Below are 16362 nucleotides of genomic sequence, written 5' to 3' on the forward strand. Positions count from 1 at the left end.
GGTATATGACAGTCTGTAAGGAAAACCTCATATGTTATCTTTTCCTAAATACTCAAATTTTTATGAGGAAAAATGGCATTTATTTGAAGGAGAGAAAGCAGAAATATGTGGAAGGGTGTGGGGAAATTATAGTAAAGGGTGAAATGATATAATTACATTACAGTCTCAAAAAATAAAATAAACAATTGTTTAAACTCTTTGAAATAGAAGGATGCTTTCTGTTTAACATCTAGGTCTAGTGTGGAGAGTGGTTGATGAGCTGTGATATTCCATTGTTATAAATATGATGAGTACAATCCTTCTGAGTGAAACAATTTTGAGGTACATAATCTCAGTAAATTTTTCATCTAGCTCAGTGTTTCTTTATGACTGACATTCAGAAATGAATTCAAAGTGCTAATTTATGACTGAATCATGTTGTAATTATCAATTATGAGAAGTACACCACAATCAAAAAACTGATATTTCCTCCAAAACTATGGACTGCCTATAAAGATCTGCATGAGTAATATGAATGCTATACTTAGTTTATTGACAAAAAAAAAAACATAATTGGAAAGCATGCTTAATGTCACACACTTTTAATACCACCTCTTGTGAAACAGGAACAGGCTTATCTCTTTGAGGTTTCTTGCTCTACATAGTAAGTTCTAGGCTACCTAAGACAACATAATGAGACTTATCTGATAAAAATAAAACAAACACTCCCATCCAATAAAAGAAAATAAACAAGCTTTGTGTATGCTAGGTCTTCTGAAAATGTTCTCCCTGGAAAGCCGCCATGATTGACTTGATTTGAAAGAGTGGAATGGGGAGAAAAGCAACAATATTTCTCGTTCTATTTGTATTTATTGTATTTATAACCATGGAAGATCACAGCTCATCGTCCACTTGCCTCACTAGACTTAGATGTGAGTTCAATTTTCAGTTAAGTGTCTCAGATCTTAAATAAGGCAACCCATCTTCTGATACATAACAGCAACCTAATAAACATTAAGATATAGGAAATAAAGGTTTTTTTTCTGATTCTATAGGACATACTTAAAATTCTGAATAAAATTTTATCTGATATTATCATTATTCATTATGAAATCTACAGTCATTTTTTTCTCTTGTTTTTTTTCTGCTTGTATGAGTGATTTATTTGAGCCTTGTATGCCTAATTTCATGTGCTTCAGTTCAGAGTTTATGAAATATTTTGAATCTCCCTCCTTATTCTGCTTACAATAATGGTCATGGTGCCAAAAGAAATTGCAGTCAGAAAGTTTCTCCAGTCCCACCAGGACTCTATATTCCTGTGGCCTGCTTATAAAATACTCACTCAGAAACTTATATTAATTATAACTGCTTGGCCATTAGCTCAGGCTTATTACTATCTAGCTCTTACACTTAAATTAAGTTATAATTCTTATTTATGTTTAGCCACGTGGCTTGATACCTTTTCTCAGTTCAGCCTTGTCATCTTGCTTCCTCTGTGTCTGGCTGGTGACTGCTGACTCATTCTTCCTCTTCCCAGAATTCTCCTTGTCTGCTTATCTTGCCTGTACTTCCCACATGGTTACTGGCCAATTAGCATTTTATTTATCAACCAATCAGACCAACACACATCCACAGTATACAGAACAACATCTCACAGCAAGAAACTGCTATGGTATGAAGTTCTTTGACATCTTATGGAGAATTGGTCTAAGGTTTTTAATTTATAATTGGATTTTTGGTTATCATGTTAGAACTATAGATCCTGGGCTCTAAACCAGTGTCAGGTTGACTTTATCAATCAAAAAGGATAAATGGTTTTCTTACTATACTGTCGTCATCTTCCTGAATCAGAGGAGATAAAAAGAAAATTTAAATTTGCCTGCCAGTGACTAAACAGAATAAGAGAAAATGAAAAATAAACAAACAAAAACCTCTAAGGTGACAGTGAAAAGTAAGAATGCTTTACAGTGTCATAGATGAAGTGCAGACTGAGTTCAGCACTCTACAATGGGAACAGCAGCAATTTGTAGAAGAATGTGATAATCTTAAACTCCTTGGAAATAAAAATAAATGATTGAATAAATGAATGAATGCAAAATGTTTCAATTCTGAAAATAGAATTCATCCTTAACATATTAAGGAATAAGTGGGGACATTTTGAATATTTCATTTTGTACCTAACAGATGTAAGAAGAAAAGTAGGAAGGAAATATTATAAATAGAAATTGTGGTCAACGTTTATACAACAAGGAAGGGAAGGTGGCCTTTTTCATCACAATTGAAAAGATCAAAGCTATATACTCATTGGAAAAAGTATTTTTTAGAACCAAAAATTATGAGAAAGAACATGTGTTATATGATAGAAGCTAAAGAAACATCAAGAAAGAGGAATTTTATTTTGACATCCTCTTTGAGAATATTTTCCCATTTCCAAGAAATGAAAGAACACCTAAGACTTATTCCTGAGATTCAAAGAGAAATGGTAAATCCTCTATCCCAATACTGAAAATTATCATTCAGTTCACCATTGGGACCCTAGAAGCATAGCACAGATAAATAAAAAAGTACATAAAGGAAGAGAGTCTGTGTCATTTTGCCAAAAATAAATATGCTACAGAAACAGTCATATGGGGACCCTCTCTTCTAAAAGCAATGATAAAACATGACTGGATCTGCTACTGCATGGAAAAATTCTATCCAAGATATTTGTTTCTATATATTTTGGGTCCTAACTATTGTCACAAAGAAATTAGTTCTTCTAAACTATAAATACAAACCTGTTATTTTTTATACATGTTTCTATACTCTCTTTCTTGAAACAGTTGTGTTTTTTTTCATGGTCAATCATTGAGAAGTGTAGATAAAAATATAACTAAAAATCATTTGTGAAGGTCTTCAATGTCCTAAGAGCCCAGTTCAGCTACTGACCATGAAAGTCTTTATGTATTTGAATAGCTACTTCTGTGAGTTTTCTGTATATTCTTCCTTATACTTTAAAATTGGGTTATAAAATACGTTTTTTTTTTTTACTGGGTGTGAAGATTCATGCCTTTACGAGATGGTGTTTCCAAATCCATCGTACTTTTCTCATTTCCATCCCTACACTGGGGAGGCAGAGACAGGTAGATCTCTGTGAGTTAAAGGCCAGCCTGATCTACACAAGGAGTACCAGGCCAGCCAGGAACATATAGAAAGATTGTGTCAAATAATTGTATTGCTTATTGGTATTTTGCTTTTTGCTTTTAATATTTCTCACAAATATGATATGTTATTTGTCACTATTACAACTGTGGGTTTTACCAGATTCTGGGACAGTAGGTCATATACATCAGCTCCGTGCCCTTTAATGTCTGCCATCACTAGTCGCCTTTCCAGAGCTACTACCTTCATCATAAAGCTCCAAGAGTTTTCCCAATTCACACTTGGATTTATTCCACATTTTTATTTTTCTAAGGAAGAAATTGTGACGAGGATTAATGGACTGGGAAGCCTTTTCTATGTCCTTCCCACTTCCTTAAATTTACTTGTCTTCCCTTCTTGGGTCATGATTTCTAAAACCTTGTTCTGGATCTGACAGACCTGTTGATGCTGCTCACAGGATGCTTTGCATATCTACTTATTGTCTGTTGTAGTTACACCAACACAGAATAGAAGGAGCAAATAATCTTCAGTTGTCTTGACATCAATATGAACTATAATCATGGTCTGCCACTTGACCATAGAGCACAATTTGTGCTCGGGAAGGCCCATGCCATGGAAGCTACTCAGAATGTCTGCCCCTCTCACCCTGAACATCAATTAGCAATTAGCCTGATTTTTTAAATGAATTTTCGCCATTCTGTAGAACAGCAAGGCTCACTTCAAGCACATGACCCTTGAGGTCATGCAATTTTGGTTCTTTGTGACTAATATTTTCCCAGTGTTTCTACTGCTGGACATAGGTGGAGTTTTCACAGTATGCTAATTTTTCTTAGAGAATTGTTCACACACTTCCTTCTTAGCTCACTTTTTACCACCTTTCCTTCACACTTGTTCTTTCTGACCACCATAGTACTGCTCAGAGGGCCTAAAGGACTGTATTTTGGTATTTTAATTTTATATGAGAAACAACATTTTCTAAAGAAATTTGTGATTGCATTTTCAAGGAAATACTGGCATTTGTTTCCAAATAATTGATTCATTTTCTAACTATTGATTCATTTTCTAAATGTTTGCATAAGTCATAATTATTAAGATTTCAGTCTAATTGTTACAGAGAATGATTATTGAAAGAAAATGCAAGTCCTTCTTAGGGTAAAAGTGTGGTATTTTACATATATGATTAAGTAGAAAATAATTGAGTGAAAAATAATACTAAAACTTTTGTTGAAAGATATGAAATCCTATTTTGAAGTTTTTGAACTGTCTGTAGTAATACATAGCAGTTTTACTTATGAATGCACTTTGAAATTTACTTTTTCAGAATAAATTAATTGCTGACAAAACATTATAGTGGTGGAATCTTTCATAATTTAGTTCTACATGACAATGTGACATATTAACCAATGTTTCATACTATTTTCAACAACCATAATTGGCCTTTTAAAATACTTGTATGCTTACCAAGAAAAGGCAGTGCTACTCCAGTGACTATTTATGATAGCTTCAATATGTACTTTATTTATGTCATTCAGTTAAATAAAATGCAAAAGGATGATGTATTAGTACAAGGGAAATAGATTTATCTTTACTTTATGCCCAAACACGATATGCTGGAGATACTCCCTAAAGGAAAATGATTAAAAAACAAACATTGTCAAATTAGTTTTAACAAAAAAGAGCTTTAAAAAATTCAGGAATGTAGTAAGAATATATTATAGACAAGGGTTCTATATGCAGAAGTAAAAGTTTTTTCTTTTGCTTCAATTTCCTTTCTTAAAAAGCAGAAAACTAAGAAAAAATGTATTCCTGAGTATTATTCAAGAAGTATTTTTAGATTAGATAATTATTACTGATGGATTATTTACCTTTTATCTTAAACTCATAAATTACATGTTTATCAACCTGTTTTCAGAGAGAAGGGATAAGTGCAATTACTTCACTAAAATCCACCACATCAGATAAGATGGATTTTTTATTTTCCATTTGTTGGTTAATGTGCAGTTTTCAATCTGGTTTTGAAGCATTTCTGATTATCTACTCTAGACAATAGGTCCAGATATAATCTAATTGAAAAACAATATACAAAAAAAATTAAACATGTTAGCCTTAAGTTCAGTAATTTCATATCCTAAGCCAATGATTTCTCTGAGGAAACGTTCAAGGGACTCTTAGAGAAGCTTAGATCAATATGATGCACTGATAATCTTTCCAGTCCCAGACTGATCAATGAAAGTCGTAGCAAAAGCAGGGACATGGCTGCTCTGTGACCCCAGAAGAAGAAATAGTCTGATTCTTACTCCTGATAGTGGTCATGTAATAGTGAATCTTAATATTTTGTAGGTATTAGGATAACTTTTTTCATTTCTCTGATTTTAGTAAAACACTGGACTGGAACTAAAAACCATTGCCATGTTGAAAATTCTTGGCCATCCACATGTCTATGTCTCAATTTTAGTTACCAAAGACCTGAGATAACATGGACACTGTACCTTCCTGTAGTATATGCTCAGAACTTTCTCTCCCTTTCAAATTCATATGTAGCATGAATCTTAAATGTTCTTATTAATAAAATCAAACCCTAGGCCAGTTATTGGGGTCAATGCTGGTAGATCAGAGAGACAGAACAAGCCACAGCTAACTCACCTTGCCAATTCCTCAGCTGGTCCTGTTTCCTCAGACTGGAAGCTTCTGTGTCTTCATCCCAACAGCTCTCAGCTGAACTGCTGCTCGAAAGCCTGAAGTTTAACCAGCTAAAAGCTTAACCAGCCAAATGCTTAACCAGCCAAATACTTAACCAGCCAAATGCTTCTAGTTTCTGGTCCTCACGCCTTTCTGCTTTCTACCACCACTCCCTGGGATTAAATGCTGCTTTCTGGGATTAAAGGCATGAGTCACCATGCCTGGCTGTTTCCAATGCGGCCTTGAACTCACAGAGATCCAGAGGGATTTCTGTCTCTGGAATGCTAGAATTAAAGTCGTGTGCTAACATTTTCTAGCCTAAGTATCTTGTGGCTTTTCTGTTCTCTGATCCCAGATAAGTATATTAAGGTACACAATATTTTGGGGAACACAATACCACCGCATTCATAGCCACTTTTTAATTACTTGTATGTATATACACATATATATGTATATATGTATGTATATATACAGTCCTAAATATATAAAAAGAACCTGCTCAGTACATGTAGTATCAGTTGTCTATATATGATATCAAGGCTGCTCATTTGATGATAGATATCCAATTTCAGAGCTCTTACTTTGGAAATACTCTTTATCCCACTCCCAGCATTCCTTAGTTGTCTACAACTCTACACTTCTATGATGATGCTTCTCACTTTTATGGTAGCATGCTTCTTGACATCCTCTTTAGTCAAGTATTGTTTAAGAAGCCATGTTGTTTCCAGGTTCTGTCTATTACAAACAATGCTGATACGAACATAGCTGAGCAAGTGCCCTTGTGGTATGATTGAGCATTCCTTGGGTATATGCCCAGGAGTGGTATAGCTGGGATCTTGGGGGAGATTGATTTCCAATTTTCTAAGAAAGTGCCATATTGATTTCCAAAGTGGTTGTACAAGTTTGCATTCCCACCAGCAGTGGAGGAGAGTTCCCCTAGCTCCACATCCTCTCCTGCATAAGGTGTCTTCAGTGTTTTTGATCTTAGCCATTCTGACAAGCGTAAGGTGGTATCTCAGAGTTGTTTTGATTTGCATTTCCCTGGTAATTAGGGATGTTGAGCAATTCCTTAAATGTCTTTCAGTCATTTGAGTTTCCTCTGTTGAGAATTCTCTGTTTAGCTCTATAGCCCATTTCTTAATTGGACTGTTGGGCATTTTGATGTCTAATTTCTTGAGTTCCTTATATATTCTGGATATCAGTCCTCTGTCAGATGTGGGGTTGGTGAACACCTTTTCCCATCCTGTGTTCAGTGCATGAGTTGGCTGTTTGAAACCTGGGGCTTATGCAGGGACCTTTGGCTCAGCCTGGGAGGAGGGGACTGGATCTGCCCGGACTGAGTCTACCAGGTTTGATCTCAATCCTCCAGGGAGTCTTTATCCTGGAGGAGATGGGAATGGGGGGTGGACTGGGAGGAATGGGAGGGTGGCAGGAGTGGGGAGAACAAGGGAATTCGTGGTTGATATGTAGAATTAAATTATATTGTAAAATAAAATAAAATTAAATTAAAAAAGAAGCCATGTTGATGAGACTTCATGAGTATAGCTTTCCAGACTCTGCTAGGACATGCAATCTCACAGCACACTTCCTGGTCCTCTAACTCTTTCTATCTTTCTATCCCCACCTGAAAGATGTTCCCTAAGCCTGTGGAGCAAGAGTAATATTAGAGATGTGTCTGTTGGGTCTGGGCACCATAGAAACACTTGTTTTGTGCATTTTGATCATTTATGGTTTTCTGTAATTTTCTCTATTTGATGTGAAGAGAAGTTTCTTTGATGAGGCATGAGAGTCACATTTACCAGTAGTGTAAGAATATAGTTAGGATTATGTTGGTTTAGTAAACTGATACCAATAATATTTAATTAACCATTCCTAAAGTTTTTAGTCATAAATTCTAATGTCATGATTGTGGGAACAAGCCAATTTCTTAGCAATCTTTTTAAAAACAAATGGACAATATTTACTATTTATCCTGTGTTACTTTAATGAAATACAATGCCATATCATAAAGAAATATAATACAAATTATTACTTTAAAAACCAAGAATCACATGGGTCTAGAATCTCCAGTGTATAATTGATTTCCTGTCGTATTTACTGTGGTCTTTCTTCTTAACAGTTCATGTTGAAGATTCCCTAGACATGAGCTTTAAAAGACATTGGTTTAGCCGGGCAATGGTGGCGCATGCCTTTAATCCCAGCACTTGGGAGGCAGAGGCAGGCAGATCTTTGTGAGTTCGAGGCTGGCCTGGTCTACAGAGCAAGATCCAGGAAAGGCACAAAGCTACACAGAGAAATCCTGTCTCGAAACACAAACAAACAACAAAAAACAACAACAATAACAAAAAGACATTGGTTCACAATGAATGTACCATAGGAAAGTTCTGTGTGTAAAAAGTGAGTTCTAGCCCTCACAGACCTGGATTAGTCATCTCAAAAGATGGTTGTTACAGAGAGAGTTCCAGACTGGGTGCTGCCTCAACCACAGGAACTCTCTCCTCTTTTGCTCTCCTATCATGGTGTTATGCACATCTGGTTGTCTCCAGCTATGAGGGCCTACTCTAGGGCTTCGAGCTTGCAGACCTACATATTAAAAAAAACAACAAACCAACAAAAGAACAAGCAAGTTCTGGTAACTTTTTCCCCAGATTTCTATATAGCAACAGTAAATGCATCAAATTCATGCAAATGCATTCCTTTTTATCTGTTCATTCAAATATGTTAGAGGATTGTGGATAAAAAGTTGTTACACCCAGGTCTCTTAGCCTGGCAAGTTGCAATATAAAGAAGTTGTAATAGATGTTTTAAAACACGGGGGTAGTGATTTGCCTTGGAAATGAGAATGCCATATATTTCTTTCAGGAATCCATAGTGTTGTTTCTGGTATCTTCAACTGTATATACTACTTTTAATTTATAGCGCTATATAGTATCTATTGGTTGGCAACTGAATTTAGGTATAACCTTGAAAAGGAAAATGAAGACTAGAGAATTTAAAACACATCGGATACTCAAAACACCTTTGAGGTTATTGCTGCCCAGTTAAGTAAATCATCAGAATCTTTACAGTATTTAGGATGTTAAGGACATAAATCACCAAAACTTTAAAAAATGATTCACTTATTTGTCTTGCTTTTCTGATCTGAAATCATTAAACACCTATAATTAGACCTTATTGATTTCATTTACATATGGCAGCACCATGTACAAAGTTTGGAAAATATATTTTGTTTTTATATTGGCTTTTACTAAAATACTCAAATGCTGCTTATCCATTGATCTGGTAGTAAATGCAGTTGTTAGCTGTTGCGTTTTCTTAGACTTTAGAAATGGAAATTTGATCTCACTCACTTAGGATTACTGATTTAAACTTGGAAACATCCATGAAAGAGATTAGTGTTGGTTGAGTTTGTAGCTCTTACCTTAGTCTCACTAGGACAATTTTCATCTTTTTCTTTTGTGACAATAAGCATAGATCAGAGAGATCTTTAATCAGTTATCTTGGCCTCTAGTATTATTCTAACTTCAAAAGATTGAACTACTTTACAGAATCCTGAACTCTTTAAAAGAATGACTTTTAATTTTATAAATTGTTTTATGGTTTTATTATTTCCTCCTACAAGATACTGAATAAAGGCACTAAAGCCACATACTTTTAGTGAATAACAACACAAATAGTGCATTGCAATAAATTTAAATTATTTAAGGATCTCTCACATGTGCTGGTGGTCATTCACTTGGCCTGTAAATCCATACCTGTCTCCTCCCATTTTACTTTGTATAGGCAATATTTTATGGGATGACTGGGTCCTGGTTACTGTAGGCATTTCTATATAATTACAAAGCAAAATAAGCAGCAAAATATTTCAACATTAAAAACCATCATTGAATTGTGGCAATGAATTTATTCAACCATTTTGGAAGGTTATACCAAACTACTCAGGCTCTGGCTTTTGGTAGCTATAGAGATTTCTTTGATGATGTTCTTTTACCTATTTAGGCATAGTTCTAGAATAGTTCCACATTCTTGGTATCTTGGAAGGATGTTGAAAGATCTAATATGTCAGTGTATATCCTTTGTTGGTCAACAATTATAAGATATGACTCCGATTTTGAACCTTGCAGTAAATTTATATGATCCACTTCTTCTTTTGCTGATACAAGATTATTTTAAGAGATCTCTTAACTCTACACAGCATATTAGTCCACAATATATTCAAAAAGATTTTTTTCTGAGTGAATCTACTTATATTTGTGTTCAATAAAAAACATTTTTGTCACTGGAATTCCTGATTTTCTATTAGTAGCATTGAATGGATATATTATGAAAAAAGAATCCTTCTGCATTATTGTGTTTTAGTTAAAGTACAAGATCTTATTTAACAAATTCTTTAGACAGTACATATTTATTTCTGGAATATGTAGAGTTGTCTAAGAAATTCCTATTGAAATTAATTTTACTGACACTCTCAGTAAATAACTTAGAAAGAGATTTGGAGAAATTTGCTATTCTTTTAATAGTGTGTTTACTTCCCTGTGACTTTCATGGTTGTTAGGTGAGCATCTAAAGAGAGCTTACTACACAGTTCTAAAGTTGTTTGTTATTAGACTCAAGAACTTTTAAGCTCTTATATATAGAAAGTAAAGCACAAAGCTTTACAAGGTGCAAATCCCTGATGCACAAACTGCACTCATTTTAAATTTGGTTCATAGCTGACATCATTGGAGCTAATAGAAGAATCTAACACAGAAGCCTCAAAATATGTCCCTGCTGCTTTATTCATAAGATAGGAACATTGTCGTTCTCAAAACTCTGATTATTTGAATTGCATAGAGATCACCATGTCATAAGCATTTAAAATCCTCTCTTAAGATGGGTTGTTTCATTGTTCACATTTTCATTTTGTTTCTGTTCTTTCCAAATTTCCATCAGTTCAATATTCTTAAGAAGTTATCTTTAGGGGATTTAAAAGTGAATAGTGTTTGAAGGGCAAAAATCTGGACAAGGATATTATGCTATGTTTAAAATAATGTCTTATCACAATTTTACACAGATAATAGGGAGGTATTATGATTCTTGGACTCCAATCCTCCTCAAAGGAAGAGTGAATTAGAAGTTCCTTAAAAGACTTTTAAAATTGGTCATATTAAATTTCCATTAATGTTAGAATGACTGGGAGCATTCACATTATGATATAAAATATTACCCACTGTGCAAATCATATTTCTTTGGAAATATTTAAGAATCTAATGCATACTTGATCTGTTTATATGCGATTAGTCTTACTCATGGGGTACAGAAATGTTGAAATAATGAAAAATCTTTATAGATTAGGAAATTATTTAGCAAATATATATCCTAAATCACACGGATACATCCAAATGAATAAATGATGTCTATAAAGAAAAAGAGAGGAAAAGGAGAGAAAAGAAGAGGACAAAGGAGAGGCAGAACAAAAGGGAAGGAAGGGGAGTAAGGGGGAGGGGAGAGAAAGCCTGAGAGGGAGGGAGCTGTGGGGACAGAACAGGAGAGGGAGACTGGGGACAGAGAGATTCCCTTTATCCCTAAGGTTATTCATCAGTTCCCATGGCCTAAATATTTTTTTTTCATTGAACACAGGTCAACAATTACTGATATGCGACACATAACTCAAACTAACAATTACAAATAATCATCCTGACTTAAAACAGTTTTTAGAACATTTGGCTAGGTTTCACAATCAGAGGAAGATCTGTTTGAAATGTGGGAGGTCCTGGGTAAGGAAGGTCATATTTGTTTTTCTTCCTGTTGAAAGATCTGGCATCAAAGGATAAAGAAAGCTTTACCTACTCACATGATGGAACAAGTATTCCTAATAGTAGAGAAATAATTGTGTATTATTACAATTTTAACATGAAATTTTATTATTTTTTCCTTATGATAGGAAACCTAGGTATATATGAATCCATACTGTGATATCATGCACCATAAATATGCCTGGTATTATGATTTTACACAAGATACTGGAATATCACATGTGTGTCTGTGTGTCTCTGAATTACCAATAACAAAGGGCAGATTTAAACCACTCCCTGGTAAACATGCCTTTCATTGTGCTGTGCCTTTGTGGCTTGGTTTTGTCAGTTTCACTGATAGAAAAGTTGCTAACTTGAGCAAATTTTGAATCCTATATAGCTAGGAAATCCTCCCCCACACAAAATGATCTCTAAGAAATTCTTAAAGTAAGTTTTAAAATACTATGTGATGATCATTAGGAAAATATTGAAAAAAATACCAAAAAACAACCCTAATCTAAATATATTTGAAAGCCAAGGACATTATGTAAAAAAAAATCGCTAAGTGTATTAGATCCAGGAGGTGGCAGTCTTGTACTGTTCATTGTGTTGTGAAAAACTTCTCAGTATGTCTTAGATTTTGTCCTTCCTTTCTCTATACAAACACACACACACAAACACACACACACACACACACACACACACACACACACACACACGTACACACACACACTAATGTTTGACATGCACATAAGCACATATAATTATTGTACTCTTCACATAGCAACATTATATCACAAAAATTTTGTTCATTTACTTAATATATTGTGAACAGTAATGAATTATTTATTTTGGCATGTAATTTGAGACATTTTCTTCAAAAAACACATGGTAGATTTCTTGTAAAATCAGTGCATAAAAATCTTGTATCATCAGTGACTCAGTGAAGGCTTAAAGCAAAATGACTTTCTTACCGTGAATTCACATTCAAATGAAAAGGAAATACTGTTCCTATGCACCTGTCATTTGAGGACTTTGATTATCTTGGTGGTGGAGTATGAAATATAAGCACAGGGTGTAAGAATATGGAAAGGCTATTGCAATGCTCAAATTCACTGTTTTTATAGATGTGAAGCTTAACATCTGCAGTATAATACAATTTTATATGAAAGTAAAAACAACGTGAATATTCTCATTATATCTTCCTTTAATTCCAGATAACCGAATCTTAGTTAAAATGCATTTAGTTGAGAAATGATACTCAAAACAACACAAACACATAGGGGTGGAAGGGGGGAACCCAAACATAAAAAAAATAGCCCAGAAAGTAAGTAGTTCGGAAAATGAAGATGATAGGAATAAACAGCAATAGGATTTGACATAGTTTAGAAATATAAGTGCAATTTGAGTAGCATTCTGCAGATGTGGAAAAGTGCTTTGACAAAACAAAACCTAGTTTTTCCTCATTACACTATATATATCATTCATTCTCAAACCAATTTCTGTATTGTTTTCTTTTTAGTTGTATAAGTCAATATGATGTTAACTGTGGAGTACAGGGCTGGCTTTAATGTAAAAACAAGTCTGAAGTCTGCTCTCGCCTGCCACGTTCGAGGGAGGTGACCTTGAGTCAGTTGCTTAACCTGTCGAGATACAGGCAGCCTCTTAAAGAAATGAGGGCAATGCCACTTGCATTCGAGTCCTAGTGGCAGATGTGTTCTTTCTTCAAGTTTTGTTTTCAAGGCAGGATTTATAAGGCTAGGAAGGACACTGAAAATCAAGTTTTATATCTTACTCTCATAATGCTTTTGTAATTCTGGTTATATAAAAATGATATTTTTTTCCTAAATGTATCTTGTTTTGTTTTTCTTAAGAAAACGTGTACATTCATGCACTTAATGTAAAAGTCTGCCTTTTGAAATACCAGCTTTAACAACAAAAAAGCTTCCTTCCTGTGGAAAAAACAACACTAGTTCGCATTGTGTCGTTTTCATGCTTGCTAAGCTAAGTTTCTGGAGAAATTTGACATACATTACATGATTTTTCATCTTAGTCGTGTTTCAAACATACTTGACACTAAGATTCATGGCCTGATCACACTCTAGGGACGTTATGGTTGCAGTTGTATGACTTTATCAAATGTGTGTTTTGAATATAAGCATACAATGTATTCTGTAACCAAGTATAAACAAAACTATTTGGGAGGTGAGGTAAATGCAGATGAAGTGGTATGTAATGACATTGTTCCAGAAAGGCTACCACCATTGAAAGTCCAGTCAACAGGAACTCAATAAAAATTCAATGAAAGAAAAGTTAAAATATATAAGAGAATCATGAGTCATAGTATTGATAAAGAAAAAAAAACCCTAAATTTAACTTCTTCATTTTTTCTAAGATAAAAAGAAAAGTAAACATAGCATTTTGTTCTGTAATTTTTAAACACATCATATAATTTTAAGATTAGTTCAAAGTAAATTAAATGGCATCATTTTGAGGTTTAAAAGCAAATTGAAGCTCTTAGCATCTATTTTGAGCATAATTGCATGAGCATTATATATATTTCATTAGGACCTTTTCTTTCTGATGCTGCTAAAATGTATTTGCAAATAAAAACTAAAAAAAATCTTCAAAGCTCATCACAATGGAATCTGACATGCTTTGTTTTCATTATATGCAATATGTGTGTTTGTGTGTATGACCTTTTAATATAAAATGTAGCATTTTACTTTAAATAGCATGGGAACTTGGATTGTGTTAATTCTGCATTAGACTAATTTAAATAAGCAAAAATTCAATATGACTTTCATCAAGCCTTATTAGCTTTCAAATAAAAACCATAATACTTAGTAATAAAGTCTTTAGGTATTTATCATTCTTAGTATAGTTAAACTCAGACAGAAATACTTTATGGTATTACTACGTTTTTCTTTTCTAGGAAATGAACTTTAGATATAACTTGTCTTTATGTTGGGGATACTAAATTACACACGAATTCACAGTTCCCGTTTTTCTCCTATTATCTTCTCAGTTTTCATATACCTTTGTAGTATATGTGGAACCTATTTCCTGCTCCTCCCTCCCTCCCTCCATCTCTCCCTCCCTTTTTTCACACTTCACCTCATTAGTATCATTTTCTCCTTAGACAGTATTACTTCCATTTCCATACCACGAGCACACACACACACACACACACACACACACACACACACACACACACACACACACACACACGAGCAATTTTTTTTTGTAAGCTTGTAGGTAAAAAAACCCTTTCCTGTTTTTTTGTTTGTTTGTTGTTTGCTTTGTTTTGTGTTTGGATGTTTTTTTGAGACAGGGTTGTCTGTGTAGCCCTGGCTGTCCTAGAACTCACTCTGAAGACCAGGTTGTCCTCAAAGTCAGAGAGATCTTCCTGCCTCTGTCTCCCAAATTCTGGGATTAAAGGCATGAACCATTAACATCAGGCTGGATTTCTTTTTTTTAAATTTCTCATTGTGTAGTCTACACTACAGTTAAAGAGATTGATTTTTATCTTATTTGAATCTGAACTCTGATTAAATCATTGATTTTGTATATAGTAATTGCTCTTATAGATGTGATTTTGTGTATAATAGTGTGCGTTGTGCATACATTTCCTCTAGTTATCTAGTATAAATAAATTCCTATTGCTGAGACTTTAAAATATATTTGAGCAGGAGTGACTGTTTCCTTTATTAATTGTGCAGAATTGAAGGTCTTTTTACATATAGATGCTTCCTTTTGATATTACTGTGGTCCATACAAGACACCACCTCAGAGTTTAGGGGTAGCCCAGCAAAGAGAATACTTCAGAATCATTTGTGAGTGATCACTGGGACATTATCACATGCATTTCATACAATCAAATATTTTTAAAGCCATTTTGAATGCCTTATTGATGAGATTGTTCTTAATCCAACTATAGTAATTTACACATCATTTTAGTAGTATTTATTCATGTCTACTCTTCCTTAAATAATGCTACAGCAACTTTGTTTTATTGGTTTAAGGTACTTCCATAGGTATTCTATTAATTTTGAACAGCATAGAGTTAATCAAGCATACAGAGCTTAAAAGCAGTTGGGTTGAAGTTAATGTTGGCTTACATTTTACGTCAGTAAAATATACCAACTACACTCTTTGGAGAAAAAGCAAAATATTTAGATAATGATGCTAGTAAAACTGAATATCTACATGTACATATACATGTTTATGTGTGTGTGTGTGAATGGAACTGTATTCACACACACACACACACACATATATATGTGTATATATATATATATATATATATATATATATAAAATATATATATATATTCCAAACAGTATAAATTAAAGGTGTCGGTTTAAGACCTGAAACTTTGAAATCCCCAGAGAAAAATGTAGTGACATTTTTCAAGTTAGATAAACAATCAAAGAGTGCCAGTAGATATCTAGTCACTTAGGAATTAAGTCCCACTTTTGACAAAATGGATTTCATGACATTTTAAACCTGTTCAGAAATAGTTAACTGAATGGAGTTGATAACATACATAGTGGAAAACCAAAACCTTTATCCATCTAGCAAGTTATCCACCCATCTAGAATACACAAGAAAGTCAACAATTTTGAAGTGGCAATCTCCCATGACCAGATTGGTGCCTAGACCAGTTATCATCAGAGAGGCTTCATTCAGCACCAATGGAAACAGATGCAGACCTACAGCCAACATTAGTCAGAATTCAGGGAATCCTGCAGAAGAGGGGGAGAGGGGAATGTATGAGCCAGAGGGG

At 34.2% G+C, this 16362-nt stretch overlaps 1 pseudogene; it reads right to left on the reverse strand.

Moving 5' to 3' along the window:
* Positions 1-3322: 3322 nt before the first annotated feature.
* Positions 3323-16362, reverse strand: part of LOC128107835 (40S ribosomal protein S3a-like) — a 57246-nt pseudogene continuing 44206 nt past the window's right edge.

This window comes from Peromyscus californicus, unplaced genomic scaffold (genome assembly GCF_007827085.1).
Source record: "Peromyscus californicus insignis strain IS unplaced genomic scaffold, ASM782708v3 Scaffold_12__1_contigs__length_115047231, whole genome shotgun sequence".
NCBI classification, from domain to species: Eukaryota; Metazoa; Chordata; class Mammalia; order Rodentia; family Cricetidae; genus Peromyscus; species Peromyscus californicus.